General features: G+C 34.9%; 1 protein-coding gene and 1 pseudogene across 1 annotated transcript in view; one reads left to right on the forward strand and one right to left on the reverse strand.

Annotated features, from left to right (window-relative positions):
• GRID2 (glutamate ionotropic receptor delta type subunit 2) overlaps positions 1–21,211 on the forward strand; it is a 1,404,853-nt gene that overhangs the window by 97,534 nt on the left and 1,286,108 nt on the right. The gene's annotated exons all lie outside the window — the stretch shown is intronic.
• LOC123806890 lies at positions 17,855–20,835 on the reverse strand (annotated as a pseudogene).

A 21,211-nucleotide genomic window follows, 5' to 3' on the forward strand; every position in this document is an offset into this window, starting at 1 on the left:
AGTAATGCCATAGTTCTTAATCCTTTTAGAGCTCGACTGCACACTTCTTTTTTCAGGTCCCAGTGCCTAGAAATGCAGTGTGATCTTACATTTAAGTTCTTCAGACAGAGTTCAGTTAAAGAATATGATAGAAGTAGGAACAGAGTTTTAATTGTCCATTAGAGTTTTTAACTGTGGTAGGAACTGTAATTCTGAGAACAAGAAATTGTAAACAGCTTTTTTCTTTGAAATGGTACTTATAAATTCACTTAAATTACCTACTCTGTTTTTTTATATGAAGAAACGTATAATATGAATAGGTCAAATGAGCAGGTAAATTACATTTTTTTGGTAACAGATGTTTATATAAAAATATTTTCTGCCTTTATGTCTCACACCTTGGAACACTAGCAGTGATGAGGTGGGGGAAGGGGCAGCTGGTGCTAAGGAAAGCACAAGTAAAGTTAGTTCTCAAAATGATACTTTCTCAACATTTTGTAAAATAAATTAAAATCTCACTTCTCTAAATCTAGATCTTTATCATGCTTCTTGTTCCTCCATCATGCCTTCTTCTTCTGATTATATTCTGACTCTTATGCCGCACATTCTTATATCTGCAAAATTGCTTATACACATGTACACACAGAAGCAGTGGGATGAGGACGGTAGGTGAAAAACAAGGGGAATATGAAAGAGGAGCAAGATAAACAATGGAGGCAAATGCTTAACCTTTGAGTAAAAGTCTAGACTAAAATAAAGAATAAAATAGAATAGAAATATGAAAATGAAAGATTAGATAATGACCAAATTTGAATAATAAATGAGAATAAGGAAGTAAGAAAAATCTAATAACTGAAACAAAAAAAGAGGAGAGAGAACATTTATATGTAAACAATGAAACAAAACTACAGGCAAAAAAAACATATATAGCAGTGTGGAAGTCTGGAAAGGGAAAGTGACTGGTCTTAACTTCCATGATCACACTAACGGTAAATGACATTTTCTGAATTTTTATTTCCCAAACATCTCTTCCTTTAACCTACATATAATCAGAATAAATTTGAATATGATGGAATTTAGAAATCTTGAATGGTCTTAAATATATTTACATGTGGTCTATACTTAATTATATAAGGAAATACTGGTTCTAAATAATTTTATGCTTAATTTTTGATTCTCTATGTGTTTTCAAATTTTTCGAAGCAGTTTTTATTGTTTTACTCAAATTCCTGGAAGCACACTGGCTGGGTGATATTCTTTTTTTGTATATGTGATTAATTTCTACAAATAACATGCTGTTTAAATTTGAAGAATTTAAAAGCAAATATGGTACGGCTCCTGTCTTATAATACTGGTTTTGTGTCCAAACAGGAAAGTTTTTATTGATTTTTCATCATGGAGGTTTTTTGGAAATGGATATGTAAATCTTTATCTCTCTGTACCATTTAACAGTAAAAGTAGCAGCTAGATGTCATGGATTAGCTACATTCTGGGACATTTTTATGTATTCTTCATCCTCAGAAATTCAGTGGCACTAGAGTTTTTATTATTTGAGAGGGCCTCTGCCATTTGGCATATTCTCAGACCTTTGATGAGACAGCACTATTGAATTCCTAATCAATTCAGTAACTGAACTGGGAATTGGAGATCTATCTACCTCTCATACTGAAGACTGATCTGGAGAACGTTGTCTTATGTATCGCTTACAGTCAGTGGGAGAAAAAAAAAACCCAGTGACCAAGAGAGTAAATATGGGTCAAAATAAAACTAGCTGGGTATTCATCCTATGGAAGTTTTATGTTAAAATCTGGTTATTTGATGAAATGTCTTTTCATTTAGATATATTTCAACAGTTAGTGTTAATTGTTTTGAATAAGACCATTTTGAGATTTTTTGCTTCAGTCACCATATTTTCAAAAATTATGAAGATGAAGCATAAGAGGTGATTTGGTTTGTACAGGGTTACTCAGTGAGTCCATGGAAAATCAATGATCTCTTTTTTATGGAACCTGCTAGATTTTATATAACAAATCAATGCCTAATTATTAACTTGAACTTTTTCTCATTTGAAGACTACCAACATATTATTTGTGTTTGTAGTAATATGAACACCATTGGCAGTTCTACACTTTTTCATAACACATTATGATCTCTCAGTTAATTTCATTCAGTGCTTTCTGTACTTGACCTTAACTAAAAAGTGAAGAAGTGGTTATTTTATTTAACTGATTTTATTTGAAGAATGCTCTTTACTGATTGTGAACTGGACACCTTAATTTTAGCAATAATCTACTGATCAGTATAGGGTTGATTAATTTCAAAAACTAATATTATCCATTGTGAATAAATTCTAGGTAACTTTTTTGACAGAGGCCACACTTCATGATCTTGTCCTAGATACTGCAGTTCTGCTGCTTTTGGAACTGTATTCACTGATTATAATGTGAATTAAGCTTCCTTCTGATATTTTAACTAGAATAGCATAATACTTTGAACCAAGGCTAATACAACTATATTTTTATATTAAAAATGTAAATGTTTATAGATAAAGCCTGATTAAACATAAACATTCAAGCCTCTGCACTGACTAATAGATTTTTATACTTAAAATTATTCTGTTTCTCTGATGGATGTCCAAGTTGAAAGAATATTACTATTTTCTATAATTATCTATACTCAGTAAACATTTTTGACTCTATACAGTTACCATTTACAAACTTTAATTGAAATAAATTTATGTAAATTCATTTACTTCATTTACGTAAGTTCATCTTAATAGCCATGTTATTTTATAAAATTTAGTTTTCTTTAAGGTATACTTTAATATTTTTGCATTTGTCTGATATCAGTTTTAGACTTCCTCCCAACAGTTTACTTTTAATTTGTTTATTCTTAGTGTTCATTGGTAATAACAAGTAATCTATACTTAATTCTTTCAGTGATATATTTTGAGTGAATCATCAAAATCACTACCATTAAAATTACAAAGAGATTTCAAGTTTTAAATTAAATGAATAAGGCCAGTGATAATATTTTCTTTAAAATATTTTGTGAGGACTACATAGTGTTTGTGACCATAATTATTTTTAAAAATTAGCTTGTTGTACACATTTTGTTGGTATATTCATCTATAACACAGACTTTTGTATAACACCAAAAAATAATTAACGTGTTTTTCAAGAAGTCATAAAAAGATAGGGATACAACATGATCTCTGCTTCTGTGGAGCTGACAAAGTAATAAGGAGGACAGTAATTGAATAAGTAACTAATCCCTATAATCAATATTATGAATAAATGGCAATGTATAATAAAATAGTTTTATAGCTCTTTTAAAAAGGTTTTCAAATATATGTATATTGATGCTGTTAACCTGGCAGAAGCTTCCACTGCTTCATTGCTATTATATAATATTCTCATCAAGAAATTAAAAACTAGCTGAATTGATTTGTGCAAGAGATATAAAATCTTAACTAAGCAGATCCAATGTTAAAACCAAGACTTCAACCTCAGTATGTTCATTCTTGTGAAAAGCAAGTTCTCTTGAGTCTGATATATTTATTCTCTAGGTGTTTGGTTCTAGAATATGTCTCATACATAGAACAGCATATAGAGCAAGGTATCAGATACAGCTGTAATACAAGGGGTAACATTTACTGGGTGTATATTATATGTCATATTTTGAATTTTATTATTTTCATTTCTTACAACACTCTAACCACAAACTTTGGTGGAATTATTTCCATTTTATGGATAAGAAGCTAAGTAAAAATATTAGTTATTATTTTCAAATGGAATTTTGGCTCTGAGTGTCAAACTATTTCTGCTTTTTAGAGTATTTGTAAATATAGAAAACTGTGTTTTATAAAATTATGTATACTTATATCACAGAAATCATACCTTTTGAAATATGTAATAAACTCTTAGTAGATTTCTTCTTAAACATATGAAATTTTTAATGAGACAAAAGAATTAGATAAGGTAAATATCTTGGTTTCACTTATTAAAACTAAACTGATTTAAAAATGGTTCCTTAAATGGCTTGATATATTATCTGAAATGTTTAGACTTATTATTGGTGAAGTATTCTAAGGATATTTACATTTTAACTTAGTATTATTTTTTCCAATGGGACAGAAATTTACATCAGTAGTATGGCATATTTTATCTGTTAGTGGAGAAGTAGGACTGAAGTGCTAAAGAAATAGTATAGAGCTTGTACTACATTATATTTTGAAGAAAATTGCATGTCATATGTGTCAAAGATAGTTGATAAATAGAGTGAAACATTTATTGATTTTTTGGTGTGTCAATATCTGTGCTAGGTTCTGTTATGTACATGGCTTAATGATCTTGATTAATTAATGTGCCTTGAATAGTAATAGTCACACAATCATCTATAGCTAGTAATCTTTAGGCTTCCACCCTGGGAGAGACACTGTTTTAGGTTATGTAGCATATACAATGACTTATCCTTGGGGGTCAGAGCCTAATTATGGAGATAAGGCCTATATACAAAATGATGGAGATAGCTTATAAATGCCAAAATAGGAGTATAAACCATAATTGTTAAAGATGTATAAAGCATTAAAATAATTTTTTGAAATTATTTTAACCCATTTTTGTTTATTATCATCTGAAAGAAGTCAGGTTGTCAAAGGTAGCTATGAGAGGTAGGAAAGGTAAGAAAAGGTCCAGCATATTAGCACTTCCAGTTTCAGATGAACTATCAATAATTAACTGCAATGCAGTTGTGTTAGCCTATCGACAATGGAAATGAAAGTATTTCTTTTTTATTTGTTTTCCTAAAGCATTGGAAAATCATTAACAATAGATCAAACTGTTTCCCACTTTTATAAATTTATTTGGAAAGTGATAAATTTAAGCCCTGGCTGGCATAGCTCAGTGGATTGAGCACGGGCTGGGAACCAAAGTGTCCCAGGTTCGTTTCCCAGCCAGGGTACATTCCTGGGTTGCAGGCCAGAACCCCCAGCAACCACACATTGATGTCTCTCTCTCTCTCTCTCTCTCTCTCTCTCTCTCTCCCTCTCTCTCTCTCTCTCTCTCTCTCTCTCTCTTCCCCCCTCCCTTCCCTTCCTAAAAATAAATAAATAAAATCCTTAAAAGAAAAAAGCCAGGTCGCTAACTGTTTTAAAAAAAAGTGATAAATTTAAATGTTAGTCAACTTGAATGAATCACATTATAAAAGAAAGTTTGAGAAGTAAACCATTTCTTAATTTCTTACAGTGCAAGTAGTCTAAAACCAACAATAGGAACAATTTATAAAAAAAATTGTATTATTAAGTTCTGGAAGCCCTTTGAAACAAATATGTAAAAGTTCTGTAACCCAGGACAGTATCATAATTTTCACTGATAATACAAGAAGGATCATTAATTTAGCAAATGCTATCTATAAATTATTGTTGGCTCATATAAACTACAATATCATTTAAATTTTTTACATGTTCATAAGAGTCACAAGTTCTATAATAGTTCTTTCATTACCTATGCACAAAGAAAGAAAAGAGGCAGATAGAGGACAGTTAAAATATGTTTATGAGTGTGTGCATGAACATGTGTGTGTGTGCTTACACACCTATGGTTCTCTGTGCAAGAAGAAGTAATGCAGCAGCTCATGCTGTGAGCAAGCCTAGTATTAGCTTCAATCGGTACTCACTGAATATTGTTGTTAGTGGGCTCTCTAGTTTAACATTTGTTTAGTATTTGAAAAATCAAGATCAAGAGGAAGAAAAAGTAGATTGTTTATATCACCTGACTGTATGAAAGAAACATAATAAAAGCAAATGCTCCCCATTATTACAGGGTAAAATGACAAGAGGGTGCTGCGGCATAGGAGGTGGCATGGGAGTTCATGGGAGTGACAGTAGGAGTAGAAGACAACAGAGATCTCTCCTTCATGTCATGAAGGAGAGAAAATTCACAGTAGTGACCTGAGATTCACAAAATGTCTGGAAGTACGAGAGGGTGCCTGGCTAATCAAGCGATTTATATTTCCTTCCAAATCTGCTGTTGAGGAGTGACTCAGAAACTGGTATTTATTGCTGTTACTGTGTCTATGCTAGCTCATATTGCCTGGTGAAACTGGAGTTTCACCCAGAAGTCATGTAGCAGCTTCAGAATGTAGGTGATGTAAATAAGGCCTAATTATTGTAAATATAAATAAGCCCTATTAATATCCTCTTTAAGGAATTGATCTTACAGATATGTAGGTGTGTGTACATACACACATACATATATATGAGGTCTGTCTGGAAAAAGTACAACCATTGTTAATATAATGAGAATGGTTTGTGCAACATCAGTGTAACGTAGCAGCCAAGGAGAGTGGACTGGAATGTGCATGCATGAACAATGATGACTTCTCTGTACTAGTCAGTGGGGGCAGTTGACACTGTTGAGTGAACATGTGTACTATGTGGCTGTCACATTCAAAATGACCAAGCAAGTAGAGCAATGAATATGTGCCAGATTTTGCATTAAGCTTGAACATTCCTCTGTGGAAACTGTTCAAATGATTTAGAATACTACAGCTATGGACAACTGGTGACTGGTAGCTTCAACACTTCAATATACCTGCCATTAATCACATCCTCTGTAGAGTATTTTGTGAAAAATCAAATCATGCAAGTGACTCAGACCCCTACAGCCCAGATTTGGCACCCTGCAACTTCTAGCCTTTCCTAAAACTAAAATCACCTTTGAAAGGGAAGAAATTTCAGACTGTCAGCGAGATTCAGGAAAATATGATGGGGTAGCTGATGGTGATTGGCAGAACTGTGTGAGGGCCAAGGTGCCTGCTGCCTGCTTTGAAGAGGACTGAGGCATCATTGTCCTTTGCACAATATTTCTTGTTTCTTGTATCTCCTTCAATAAATATCTCTATTTTTCTTAGTACATGGATGGATGCATTCTCGACAGACCTCCTATATTTGCATTAGCATTTATTTGCCACAGTGTTTGAAATGGCAAATATTTGAATGTACCTAAAATTTAGATGGATTATGGCATACCAAATGAGAGACCAATATTCAGTGCTGAGATGATGGAAAATCTCTATGTACTGATATGGATATATCCCCAAGGAATATTTTTACATGAAACAGGATGTAGGAGAGCAGTATGTATCATGCACCATCTTTTATTTAAATATGTGAGATAATGATATCCTATATTTTTTCTTGTATAGGCATTAGAAACTATGGAATTATACTTAAGGAACTCAGAACAGTCATTTTTGGGGGAGAGATGAGAGCAGGCATTAGGCTGAGGAAGGAGAATGAGAGCAGAGAGACTAGAAATGTATGATCATATAATTTTTAGTGTCTTCTAAATTTTCAATCATATTATTCAAAAATAATATTAAAAGAAACATACTCTATGTAATAGGTATGTTGCTAGCTAGCAATGGGATTGAGCTGCCTCACACCTTTAAAAGTGATATAACTACCTGAATATAGTAAAAATGACCAGATATTCTCATAAAGTCTATTACAGCTCAAATATCACTTCTTAAATTGATTCTATGTTTATTATTATTTTTGACATTTAAACTAGAGCTACATCTGCTTTAGTCAGACTCACAACTACTGCTCACCCAGTTTCTTTGGGCTATTCATATTTTACTTTCACGGGAAGAGAGATAGTAAACATGCATTATCAAAAAGGACTCGTAGGGTGTGTAACTGGAAACCTAACCGATTTAGTGCAAGTTTCTCTGTTCACAGTATTACAGATTACTCTTTCCAAACAGGAACCCCAAGGACAGGCTGCTTTCATCAGAATTATGAACTGAGCCATGATTGTGTTCATGCCCTCTGAACTGTCTTCTCCTTCTCATGTGGGACCCACAACCACAGACACCAGGTGCTGTTCTCTGCTTCCCTGAAACCTACTCATAATCACAAACTTTCCATTCCACTTACAGCTGTTGAGCATTTTACCCCTGAAACAATCTCTTTGTTGTCTTTTCAAACATCAATCATATTGAAAAGAAGACTGTATAGCCAAAGCCAATATTTAGGTTTAAACATATTAAATTGTATTCTCATTCTCTGACAAAATTTTCATGATCTGTTAATTAACTTGAAAAATTTTATAAAGATATAAAATTAAGTCTGATAATTATACATTTCATAATGTAAGTTTATTAGAGAATAAAACAGCTAATTAGGTATATGTGTGTATAATCATGTAATTTTTTAAAATTTTCAGTTAGGCAAAACATTATTTCATTATGATCAGAATTTCTAAGCTGGAAAGGACTTTAAAGATAAGTCTCAATTACTCATTTCATTGTTGTGGCAACTGAAATGAGAATGAATAAATACATAGTCTCAAATGTAGTTACTATATCACAACTATTACCTGATTTTTGATTTACATTTTTAATAGTAGCTTTATTGATATATATATATATATTCATATACCATAAAATTCACCCTTTTAAAGTGTACAGTTCAGTGTTTTTTCATATATTCTCAAGGTTGTGTAATCACCACTATCTAATATTAGAATATTTTTACCACTCAGAAAAGGAAATCCCCATTGGCAGTCACTCCTTATCCACACCTCACTCCAGTCCCTGGTGGCAAACACGAATCTGCTCTGGTCTCCATGGATTTGCTTGTTCTGAATGTTTCATATAAACAGAGACATGCAATATGTGGCCATTGTGACTAGCTTCTTCCACTTCATAAAATTTGTCCAAGGTTCATCCATGTTTTAATATATCATTCTTTTTATGGTTAGTAGTCCATTGTGTGAACATACCATTCATTGTTTATCCACTCATTAACTGATAGGCATCTATGTTATTTCCCCTTCAGGACCGTTATGAATAATGCTGCTATAAACATTTGTGTACATTTTTATATGTGGATATATATTTTCTTTTGTATTTGCTGTCTTAATTTTTTAAAATTTTTTATTGTTGGTGAATTACAGTTGTTCCAATTTTTACTGTTTCTCTCCATGCCCCACCTACTCCCACTCCTCAGTCAGTTCCCACCCTGTTGTCCATTTTCATGGGTCTTTATGTATGTGCTTTGACTTGACCATTCCCCTTTTTTCCTGTTATCCCTCTCCTCCCTCCCATCTGGTCACTGTGAGTTTGTTCCTTATTTCCATGTCTTGATCTCTGTTTTGCTCGGTTGTTTGTTTTGTTCATTAGGTTCCACTTATAGGTGAGATCACATGGTATTTGTCTTTTGCTTCCTGGCTTGTTACTTAGCATAATGCTCTCTAGGTCCATCCATGCTGTCGTGAAGGGTAGGCGCTCCTTCTTTCTTTCTTCTGCATAGTATTCCATTGTGTAAATGTACCGCAGTTTTTTGACCCACTCATTGGCACATACTGATTGGCACTAAGGCTGTTTCCAGCATTTGATTATTGTAAATAATGCTGCTATGAACTTTGGGGTGCACATTTTCAATATGTTTTGGTTATACAAAGGAGTTGAATGGCTAAGTTCTGTGATAACTCTATGTTTAACTTTTTCTTGAAAACATTTTGGGAAACTTCCAAAATGTCTTCCAAAATGGCTGTACCATGTTAAATCCCTACCTGCAATACACAACAGTTTGAATTTCTTCACATTCTTTTCAACACTTGTTGCCTGCCTTTAAAAATAAAAAAAATCACCATCCTTTAACTTGTAAAGTAGTACTTCATTGATTTTTTTTTTACCTTACCCTAAAGATTCATGAGGTTGAACATCTTGACATATACTTATTGGCCACTTATACACATATATCTTACTTGGAGAATTATATATTGAAATCTTTGCCCATTTTTAATTGGGTTATTTGTCTTTTATTATTGTTATAGGAGGTTTTTTTAATGTCTCATTACAAGTCTCTGATCAAATATTTGATTTGCAAAAATTTTCTCCCAGTCTCTGTATGTTGTCTTTCAGTTTCTTTACAGTATCCATTGATACCAAAAATTTTCAATTGTTATGAAGTCTGATTTATCTACTTCTACTTTTGTTACTGTGTTTTTGTTGTCATATCTAAGAAGCCATATGTGTAATCCAGTGTTATAAAAACTGACTCCTGTGTTTTGTTCTAGGAGTTTACATGTATTTTTAACAATTTTTTCCTCAAAGGAGTTTATTGTGTGCCATTTGGCAGTTATACAGTAAGAAAACAAGCAAACAAAGAAGTAAACCAGAAAGGGCATCTTAAATGTGTTTATATGATTATATTGCCTTCATTCACTTCATAAATGTTTTTGGATACCTACAATAAAACAAGCATGTTATTAGAAGCTGATAGTTTCTATGCAATGACATTATTTTTTCTTCATTTCCTTGTGGCAGGTATTATATATATTTTTTAAGAAAAAAGAGTTAAGTAACTTTCTATAAATCATTCTGGTAATAAGGGGTAGGCCTAGAGTTAAAAATAGATAAATAAAAAGGCAGTATGATTATTTGGTTACAAATAGCCAGAACCTATGTGTAACCAGGTCAGGTAACATAGGGATTAAGAACAGAAATGCCAGGCCCTGGCTGGTGTAGCTCAGTGGATTGAGTTTGGGCCTGCAAACCAAAGGGTCACCAGTTCAATTCCCAGTCAGGGCACATGCCTGGATTGCAAGCCAGGCCCCCAGTAGGGGTGCGTGAGAGGCAACCACACATTGATATTTCTCTCCCTCTCTTTCTCCTTCTTTCCCCTCTGTCTAAAAATAAATTAATAAAATCTTAAAAAAAAAAAGAGCAGGAATGCCAGAGCTAGGGAATTGCCTGGGTTTGAGGAGTGGCCCTGCAACTTCCCAGGTGTTGGACTTCGGGATAGTTAATTAACTTTTTTCTATTTTTTCCTAGTTTTTTGCAATGTGTAATATGGTATTGAGACTACTATGCGCATTAAATTAGTTAATGTATTTAAAATACATAAAACTGTGCCTGGCATGTTATTAATGCCTACAAAATGTTAGTTATGTTTACTTATACAATTATACAATAATCACTGCTCTTATGGAACTGACATTCTATTAGAGGAGACATTGAATTACTAAACCTGTAATTAATTATGTAATTATGAATTTAGCTTAGTGCTATATCTATAAAAGGAAGAAATAAAACAAAAAATTTATATAATGAATAAGGTAGTTCAGTATACTCAAGTAGTACTTTCTCCATTCTGTGCTATGAGGGATAAAGTCTTTTTATGCTTGGTGTCTCGAATGTTTGGACAATAGTTCATCTTTTAATATATGTAGAATTTCAACATAGCAGTCTATGAGAAAATTTTATATTGGGACAAAAATGTTCCTGACTCAACTAAAAAGTAGGTCATTGCCTATATTCAGAAATACAAAAAAAAAAAGAAAAACTCAGCATATGGTAATATTTCATGAGCTCATATTTCCACTCAATTCAGTATAATTACTTCAATTCATTTTTAGAAATAAGGGGTTATAAATCATACACCATATACAAATAGTAAATTCTCTCAAGATAATAAAGTTCATTTATCCCTGTAAATCTGAGGCCTTTGTTATTACAAGTGTTCAAAAGTAAAATTAAACAAGTCATCATCATTATAGTATTGCTGACAATCACTCAATGATGTAAGCTTACTGAACACATTTGGAAAGACATGTGCACAGGATCCCTTGCCTAGGACTAGAAGACAGGAAAGGATTATGTACAATGAACAGAGATATTTAGCCTTGAGAAGGACCTGGACCTTTCTTCTTTCCCACGTAAGAGGGCTCCCTGATACCTCTTTTCAATGAAATAGTCCCACATTGAAGCTTTCTGTCAGGAAACAAATTGTCAATACTAGTCTTTCATAATTAGATAGCTTTGTTAGTGAACCAAAGTGGGGGGTCTTGCTGCCCACCACCACCAATAGGCAAATCTTAGAGATAGAGTGAGAAAGAAAAGAGGTTTTTATTCAAATGCTGCCTGATCTGGGAGAAGGGCAGACTCTTGTCTCAAAGCCCATGCCCTCTGGGAAACCCAGAGGAAAACCCAGCCCTCTTTGGCCAGACCAAAGACAGTGTTCAGAGTTTCTCCTTGCATTAAAGTACCATCCTTTGGGAACCACAGTCCGCCACTGTGTGGTCATCCAGGTGGCTCAGCTTTTCTCCCTGCCTCTTTGGAACCTGTGTGTGGGGTTGGCACCACCATTGGCCAAGTGGATTCCGTGGCCAGAAAGTCCTGTAAACGCACTGGCCAGTATGTTTGCACAGTGGGTAAGATGGCCTCCCTTCCTTCCCCTAAGTTTATGTTATTTTCCTGTGTGGGGTGGACCTGGTGCTTTCTCAGCCTAAACTTCTGCACACTCCAGGACCGTTCCCCAACCAATTCCTTCTTTTCCCCAGCCTGTATTGACAGGCTTCTCTGGTCCCACATTTTCCCCTGTGACCCTTCTGACCTCTGATGGTGCACACATGCGTGCCTTCACCTGGCCCCACCCCCAGTCAGGTACTGGGAGGGTGTAGGAGGGCTTTCTCCCTTATCTAATTATCTTGTTAGCCTTGGTGGCTCACTGCTATACTTTAGTCTGTTGCCATCTTGCCTGGGGGCACGGCATCTGCCACCAGGAGTAGGATGCCCCACACTAGCTGTGAAGTGTTGGTGAGGTGCACGCTTGGTTACAGGACACTGTGGCCCCGCCCACTGCCTTGGGAGATAAGTGATCTCCTCTGGCAGCCACTTCTGTTCCCCACCCTCCACTTGCTCCTAGCAGCCTGGCCAGGCTATCATCAGTTTTTTATGTAAATTATGAAAACTAATGTAGATTAGTACCAGTAAAATTTTCATATAATATATAATATGTTGTTTTGAAGTTTGTATTTTCTTTATTTTAAAAAAATTGAACAACCATTTTTTTCCTTTTTCATAGCCAAGCACACACTGACCTGTGGTCAATCTGTCAGTAGGAGCATGCTACTTAGAAAGGTTGTGGGTAATTTGAAAAAAAACATCAAAAATAGAAGAGAAATTGAGAGCTGGGCAAATCCATGGACTCCATTCTAATTCAACTGAGCAAGATTTCTTTACTTCCAGGTCTGGCAAGAATCATTTCTAGAAGTTAACAGAAGTAGAGCAAGGCAAATTTGTGTGTGAGTTAGCAGTGGTAGGGGAGTATCTGAGTGAGCATGACTAATGACTGCTTAAATGGAGTGTATTTGCTTGTATACATTTAAAGATAAACAAAGCCAATTGGACAGTTGCTCAGTTCACCACTCTATTTACAGCAGCTGAACAATCACCCAACATAAAAATAGATGGAGATCATAAGGAATTTCCTGCAAACAGAATTGGAAGTTTATTCAAATAAATACTGAGTTTTTCCACCTGTGTATCATTTAGAGAGTATTTTTCTCTTTCCCTGCCCCCTGCCTAGTCCTACCACCACTGAGCACACCTGAGGTTTAGCCAGTTCCCGAATGATGAACAGTATGACTGCCAGACATGGGCAATACACTGGCCAAGCTTTGGCTATGTAAAAAAGGACTTTAAGATTAAAAGCTAGGGTGTAAGATTGCAACACAGAAAATTACTTAAGAAACTCTAAGGTTTAGCTTCAGATGCAACCCCTGTACCTTCTCCATATTCTGTAGGGTTGGGGAAGTTGGATCATTTATGGGGTCTCCTCTCAGCCCTGTATCCTTCATCTCTTGCATACTTTAATGTGCTGTCTATTGTGCTTTGCTACTTTAACCTCATGCAGTGACAAGGCTGTACAAACAGTACAAATGAAACATCAGAAAAAAAAATGTTGGCAGATAGGGCTAGAACAGAGAATTCATCAGTTCAATTTCTAAATTAAAGTTATCTTGGGCAGTTGGCAGGGTTGGGCAAGCCACTCATTGCTTGTGCTGGGGAAACAGAGGCTGTTTCTTTGATGGGGAGTAACCTTGGGTAGTTTTAAATAGAACTGCACATTTTTAAAACTTTGGGAGCTGGCTGAAGGAGAGGGGTTGGAATCTAAAGGCATCTCACTGTTCACTATCCTGTAGGATTTTCAGTTAGGGATAATTCTGCTACTAAAGCAGAGAATGCCACACCTTTGGAAGGTAGCCCTTCAGTAGTAGTCAGGGATTTTGTGTTCCTCGTTTATATCTGTTTGTTCTGTCTTTTTTAACTTTTTGAAATTTTTTTTCAGTAAGGAAATATGTTTAATTTTCTTTAGTCTTTAAACTTGCCTTACTAGCTTTGTGGCAAAACTGATGCACTATTATATTCATGTCCTCTCTTTTGATAATAATCCTTCTTTTGCATTAATTTAAACTCTCTGATATTCTATTTATCTTACACGTTTTTACATTCAAATATGCTATGTTTTTACCTTTTTGGTGTTTAATTCTTATTCTTAATTCTCCATCCCCTAAATATAACATATTCCCATTTTTTTAACTTTGAGCACTGTTCTTCATCTTGACAACTTTCATGATTTTAATACGTCATAATTATTTTTAGGGTATTATATTTTTTTTCTTGGTTCTCATTTAGTTTATCTATCAGTGTCAGTAGTTTTTAGGTTTATGACTCCTATTTATTTCTACTTATTCTCTTTTTAAATTTTATTTTGTTTCCATGTTATTTTTTCTTTATTTCTAACTTGATTTTTTTCTATTCAATTTTTCTTGTATTTTTCTTTATATTATTATATGGTTTATGGTTACTATGACAAAAACATTAGTATACCATATGAGCAGCGGCATGAAGAGAGAGGGCGCCTTATTTTTTCTAGATGTCACGGTGTTGCTTTTCCAGGTGCACTTAATATATTTCCCCATTATTTTAAGGAAGCATCTTCAAAGAAACCACACAGGATTCTAGAGGTCTGCAGAGTAACTCCAGGAGAGCCATAATATAATCTACATGGATGACAGTTTTGATTTCTTGATATTTATTTTATTGTGTTCTGTTCCACTACTGTTTAAATTCTACCACTCAGCTTAAAATGCATCTTGTTCCAGACAGTTACTTCTGTAGGTAAATTTAAAAGGCATGATTTCAGACATTTTTCAAAATCGGTAGTAGAGTAAGTTGAGTATTTAATGATATCAATTATTGGTGTACAACATGCAATAATATATAAAATGGCATCTAATATACAACATAAATTAAAATTGTACATAATAAATCTATTATCTGTCTGTTGGTGTTATAAAATAAATGAAACTGATCCAGTAATTTAAGTGAGTATGAAACTGTTCTCTACATGTTTAGGTTTAATACCATTGCAGAGATTTCTGGGAACAAGAAAATAGAGGTATAATTAGCATATTTAGGATTTGTTCAAGGGGATGTGCCTTGATTACAATCAGTGCTGGTCTTTTCTTTGTTTTGTGGAACCACTGCTGCCTCTCTCTGCCCTTGGATATTGCCATCAACACCACTCACAAAGAGGAAAGCAGGATATGGCTATAATACCATGCTCTGGGCATGGCCTTTTGCTTCATATGACTCTTCTGGTTCACATTATAGAAAACAAATATTACACCCAAGTTTGATATAACCATTTAGCATGTTTCCAGGCTATGCTAATTGTGGCTGTATCCATGGCATTGTTGTTAAATGGTATGTGTTAGAGCAGACCCAATATGACTTTCTTGGATGCATCTTTGACCTACTCTTGAAAACTCTTTAACTCAATTTCTTTGTATTGTGTGGTGGAGTTCTGTTTGGTCATGTATTTCTCATTAGGCTCTTTCCCTTAGTGTTATGTTGACTATTAAAACATGGCAGTACCTTTAACAGCAACTGGATAGCTATCCCTGATAAGGATTATATTTTAAATGTACTGTATGTCAATATCTACAAAAAGTTTTAGCGTGAGATATAATTCATGCATCCATAAACATGTATTGCACACCTATTTTGTATGCAAATACATGTTCTAGGCATTGGCAACCCCAAATGGAACAAATTAGACAAAATATCTGATTTTGCAGACCTGACATTTTACTAGAAAAACAGTTTTTAAAAATAAAGTATTGCACTGACTGCTATGGCTCAGTGGGTTGGGTGTCATCCACAAATCAAGAGGTAGCTGTGTGGATTCCTGGTCAGGGCACATGCCTGGGCTGTGGGCCAGGTCTGCAGTAAGGGGTGCATTAACAGGCAACCACACACTGATGTTTCTCTCCCTCTTTTTCTCCCTCCCTTCCTCTCTAAAAATAAATAAATAACTTAATCTTTAAAAAATAAAAATAAATCTTAAAAAAATAAAAACATAAAATGAAGTATCACTGACATAAAATTTATGTTAGTTTCAGGTATACAAGATAGTGATTAGACATTTGTATATATTATTAAATGATCACCACAATAATTCTAGTTACTATCTATCACCATTCGAAGTTAATATACTTCTAGTGACTATATTCCCCATTCTGTGTATAATATTTTCATGATTTGTTTATCCTGTATCTGGATGTTTTTACTTCTAAATCCCCTTCACCCATCCTCCTCTCCCAAACCTGTCCCCTCTTGCAACCACCAGTCTGTGCTTTGTACACATGAGTCTGATTTGTCCTGTTTTTAGATTGCACTATAGAGAGATGATGTGGTCTGTGCTTTTTTCTAACTTATTTGAATTAACATAATACCTTCCATGTCCATTCATGTTTTTTCAAATGGCAAAATTTTATTCTTTTTATGGCCGAGTAGTACCCCATTATATATATCACTTCTTCTTCATCCATTTATCCATTGTTGGAGACAGGTTCTTTCTATTTATTGGTTATTGTGAATAATGCTCCCATAATCTGCAATGAAAATGGATGTGCATATATTTAATTTAATATATTCATTTCCTTCAGATAGATACCCAGAAGTGAAATAGCTGGATCAAAGCTATAATAGCTGGTAGTTCTGTCTTTAAATTTTTGAGGAACTTCCATACTGGTTTTCATAGTGGTTTTACCAATTTACAAACCCGCTAATAGTGCATGAGCGTACTCTTTTTATTGCATTCTGGCCAATACTTGCTGACTTCTTTATAGTAACCATTCAGACAGATGTGATGTAATATCTCATTAATGGTTTTTATTTGTATTTCTTGATGATTAGTGATATTGAGCATATTTTATGTATATGTTGGCCATTTGTATATCTTCTTTGGAAAAATGTCTATTAGGATATTCTTCCCATTTTTTAATCTGATTTTTTGTTGTTGAGTTTTATGAGTTCTTCATATTTTTGGATATGTGTAATCCTCAATAAAATAAAATAAACAGGAAAAGCTAAACAGTCTACATATGAAAAACAAAGGTTAAAAAAAACTCACCAGACAAAAGGCACATGAAACACTCATTCCATTTAATTTCTTGTTATGTGCACTGAGGAAAAATGAGAACATCAGGCCCCAAGGCAGTAATGCTCTGAGGTTCTAGTTCAGGCTCCTTCTTTGTGACAGATTCATGCACATACTGTGCACATGCCGCAGAATTTCACATAAATGGACAGGTAGGTGGCCAGAGGACCACAGTGTAGAATGATGGAAAGGAGGGGCATCAATGATGGTCAAGGATGGTCAAGGAAGTTTATCTATGATTGGAAAGTTCCCCCAGTTGGAAACTGGGGACCCAGAGAACCTTTCCACTGCAGGCTAAGCAAGAGTCAACATTAAAACAAAGGCAGAACATGGGTAAATGTAGGATGCTCAGAGAAAACTGGGTAGACGAGGAGGGAAAGGTGCAGAGAAAGGTTTGGGAAAACAGCCTCAGAGGAGGAGGTTTTTCATTTTTCCTCCCTGCCCCCCTCCCTCTTCTTCTTCTTCCTCTCCCCCCCTCTTCCTCCTTCTTTTCTTCTTCATTTTTTTGTTTCAATTTTAAAGCAGTTCCTGTTTATTAACTGACCAGATTACAAAAATGACCATAATAGATACCTTAGTTCATCCTTCTAATAAGCCTGTTGATCTGGTCCTCCCTGTTACCAACATCTCCACCTTCTACAAAATGAGTGGTCTTTTTCTGCATTCCACCTTGTTGGAGGAGATAATTTGAAGTATTTTCCAACAGCATAGACCTCATGAGTCAGATCCCCCATGCAGATAATGCCATATTTAACAAGAGATCAAGCAGTCAATGCATTGTCTGCCAGGGTAATTTGTTTTTTGTTGATTTTGCCATAACCACGTTTGTAGATCAATTCATTTATTGACTTCAGGTTAGGGTACCCCCATGCAATATATGGTTCCAAAATTCTCAGTGTGTTAACCAAAGCCTTGCTGAGCTTAATGAAGGTGATATTGAATATCTGACGAAGGTGAAGAAGCTGCAGCACCTTGTCCACACCATTGGCACCTCTGATCCTGGTGACAAATGCTAATTTGGGTTCCACAGGTACATAAAAGTTGCCAGCTTTTCTTGCCATTCTAGCCATTTGAATCTCAGTTTTGTGCATCCACCTATATTTCTTGGGATAGTGCTTAGATTTTTCATAGATAAACTTCCTCCATGCTTTTTGAAACATCTTTTGGGTGAACTTCTTTCTCCGGTACTTGATTTTCAGTGCTGGAATTTCCTTTGCTTTTTCTTAAGGGTTTCTGGCACAGCATGGGCCTTCTACTTTTTTTCTGCACCCTCCATGGTTCCAGCCAGAAAAAAAGAGTTCTTCATTTTTTACAAGGCTATGAGAGTATGTTTAATCTCTCAGGATTAAATAAAAAGTGAAGATTCTGAAGAATTAACAAAGGAATGTCAAAAGAAGAGCACAAATTCCCCATTCTCTGTGGTATAATATTTTTCCCATTTAAAGCATAACTTCAAAATAAAATTCATTTTTATATTTTCTAAATGAAATGTACAATGGTTATCTTTCCAGTGTATTTTAATTTTTATACACAAAGCTTTATTTTAAGTTAGAAAAAAAAAAGGCAGAAAAGTAAATCTAAAAAGAGGAAACAGGAGTAATGACAACAGCAACACCCATTAATCTAAAAGTGAGTCTTCAAAAAAAAAATAAACTAAAAGTGAGTCTTCAAAAAGGGCCACCTGCAGCTACAGAGGAGGTTTTCCTCTGTTGGGCTCTCAGATAGGGAGGGGTCCTGTGACTCTGCTGCCCTTTCTCAAGGTACAGGGAAACCAGAACACCCACCCTTTAGCCCTCCCCATTTTCAGTCTTAAGGACTTTGCCAAGTACCTCCACCAAAGTAATCCCCCACACATATTTTTTGACAATTCACTTGCCAAAAAATACATATTTTTTGAATGGACAAACATATTTGTCCATTCAATAGGCTGCCTCTTCATATTCTTTTTTTTTAAGATTTTATTTATTTATTTTTAGGGAGGGAAGGCAGGGGGAGAGAGAGAGAGAGAGAGAGAGAGAGAGAGAGAGAGAGAGAGAGAGAGAGAGAGAGAGAGAGAGAGAGAGAGAGAGAGAGAGAGAGGGAGAGAAACATCAATGTGCGGTTGCTGGGGGTTCTGGCCTGCAACCCAGGAATGTACCCTGGCTGGGAATGGAACCTGGGACACTTTGGTTCCCAGCCTGCACTCAATCCACTGAGCTACGCCAGCCAGGGCACCCTTTTCATTTTCTTGATGGCTTCCATTAATGTGTAGAAGCTTTTTGGTTTCATGCAGTCCAATTTGTTTACTTTTTTTTTTCTTTTGTCTTTCCAGTCAGGTGCAAAAATAAAATCACTAAGACTGATATCAGGAAACTCATCATCTGTTTTCATCTAGGAGTTTTATAGTTTCTGGTCTTACCTTCAAGTCCTTAATTCATCTTGAGTTAATTTTTATATATAGGGTAAGACAATGTTCCAATTTTATTATTTTGTATGTAGCTGTATTATCTTCCCTGCATCATTTATTGAAGATACTGTCTTTTCCCTATTGTATATTCTTGCCTTCTTTGTCTTAAATTTTCTATATGTGGGGTGTTATTTCTGGGCACTGTATGCTGTTCCATTGATGTATGTGTTCTGTTTTCATATCAGTATCTTACTGATTTGATTACTGTAGCTTTGTGATAATAGTTTGAAATCAAGGAATGTGATACCAGTGGTATTGTTGGTTGTTTTTTTTCCCAAAATTGCTTTGGCTATTGGGGGATATCATATGGTTCCATACATATTTAAAATTATTTAAGTTATGTGAAAATGTTATTGGAATTTTGATAGGGATTACATTTAATCAGTAGATTGCTTTGTGTGTTATGGACATATTAACAAAATTATTCTTCCCATTCATGATCACAGAATATCATTCCATTTATTGTGTCTTATTCAGTTTCCTTCATCAATGTCTTATCATATTCTGTGTACAGGCATTTCACCTCTTCCAGTTTTTTTTTGTTGCAATTATAAATGGGATTACTTTTTAAATTTATCTTTCTGATAGTTTGTTATTAGTGTAGAGATGTGCAATAGATTTTTTAAAATTATACTCTATTGATTATGCTATTACAGTTGTCCCAATATTCCCCCTTTGCTCCCTAGCACCCCACCCCACTCCCTCAGGCAGTCCCCACAACACTGTTGACATGTCCATGGATCGTGTGTATAAGTTCTTTGGCTACTCCATTTCCTATGCTGTACTTTACACCCCCATGGCTATTCTGTAAGTGCCTATTTGTACTGCTTAATCTCCTCACCCCCTCACCCATTCCCCACAAACCCCTCCCATCTGACAACCATCAAAACACTTGTAACATTAATTTCATATCCTGCAACTTTATTGAATTTATTAGTTCTAACATTTTTGGTGGAGTCCTCAGAATTTCCTATATATGTTCTCATGTCATCTGAAACTAGTGACCATTCTACTTCTGTCTGTCCAACTGGATAGCTTTTTTCCCTTGCTTAATTGCCATGAATAGGACTTCCAATAGTATTTTGAAAAAAGTGGGGAGAATGGGCATTCTTGTCTTCTTTCTGATCTTAGACAAAAAAATTAAAACTTTTTTCACCATTAATATGATTTTAGTTGCTTTTAAGATTTTATCTTTAAATTTTGTCATTTTAATTATAATGTATCTTGGAGTGGATATCTTCGGGTCCTAGTTCATGGAACTTTCTCAGCTCCCTGGACCTAGGTGTCTATCTCCTTCCCCAGGTTGATGAAGATTTCAACCATTACTTCTTGAGAAAGTTTTCTACTCCTTTCTCTCCCTGTTCTCCTTCTGGGACCACTGAAATGTGAATGTTATTTAGCTTGATTTTGACTCCTAAGTCTCTTCAGCTGCCTTCATTTTTTAAAATTCTTGTTTCTTTTGCTGCTCCATTTGTGGTTTTCAG

This window comes from Phyllostomus hastatus, unplaced genomic scaffold (assembly GCF_019186645.2).
Source record: "Phyllostomus hastatus isolate PE091 unplaced genomic scaffold, TTU_PhHast_1.1 phas_scaffold_39, whole genome shotgun sequence".
In the NCBI taxonomy this organism is placed as follows: Eukaryota; Metazoa; Chordata; class Mammalia; order Chiroptera; family Phyllostomidae; genus Phyllostomus; species Phyllostomus hastatus.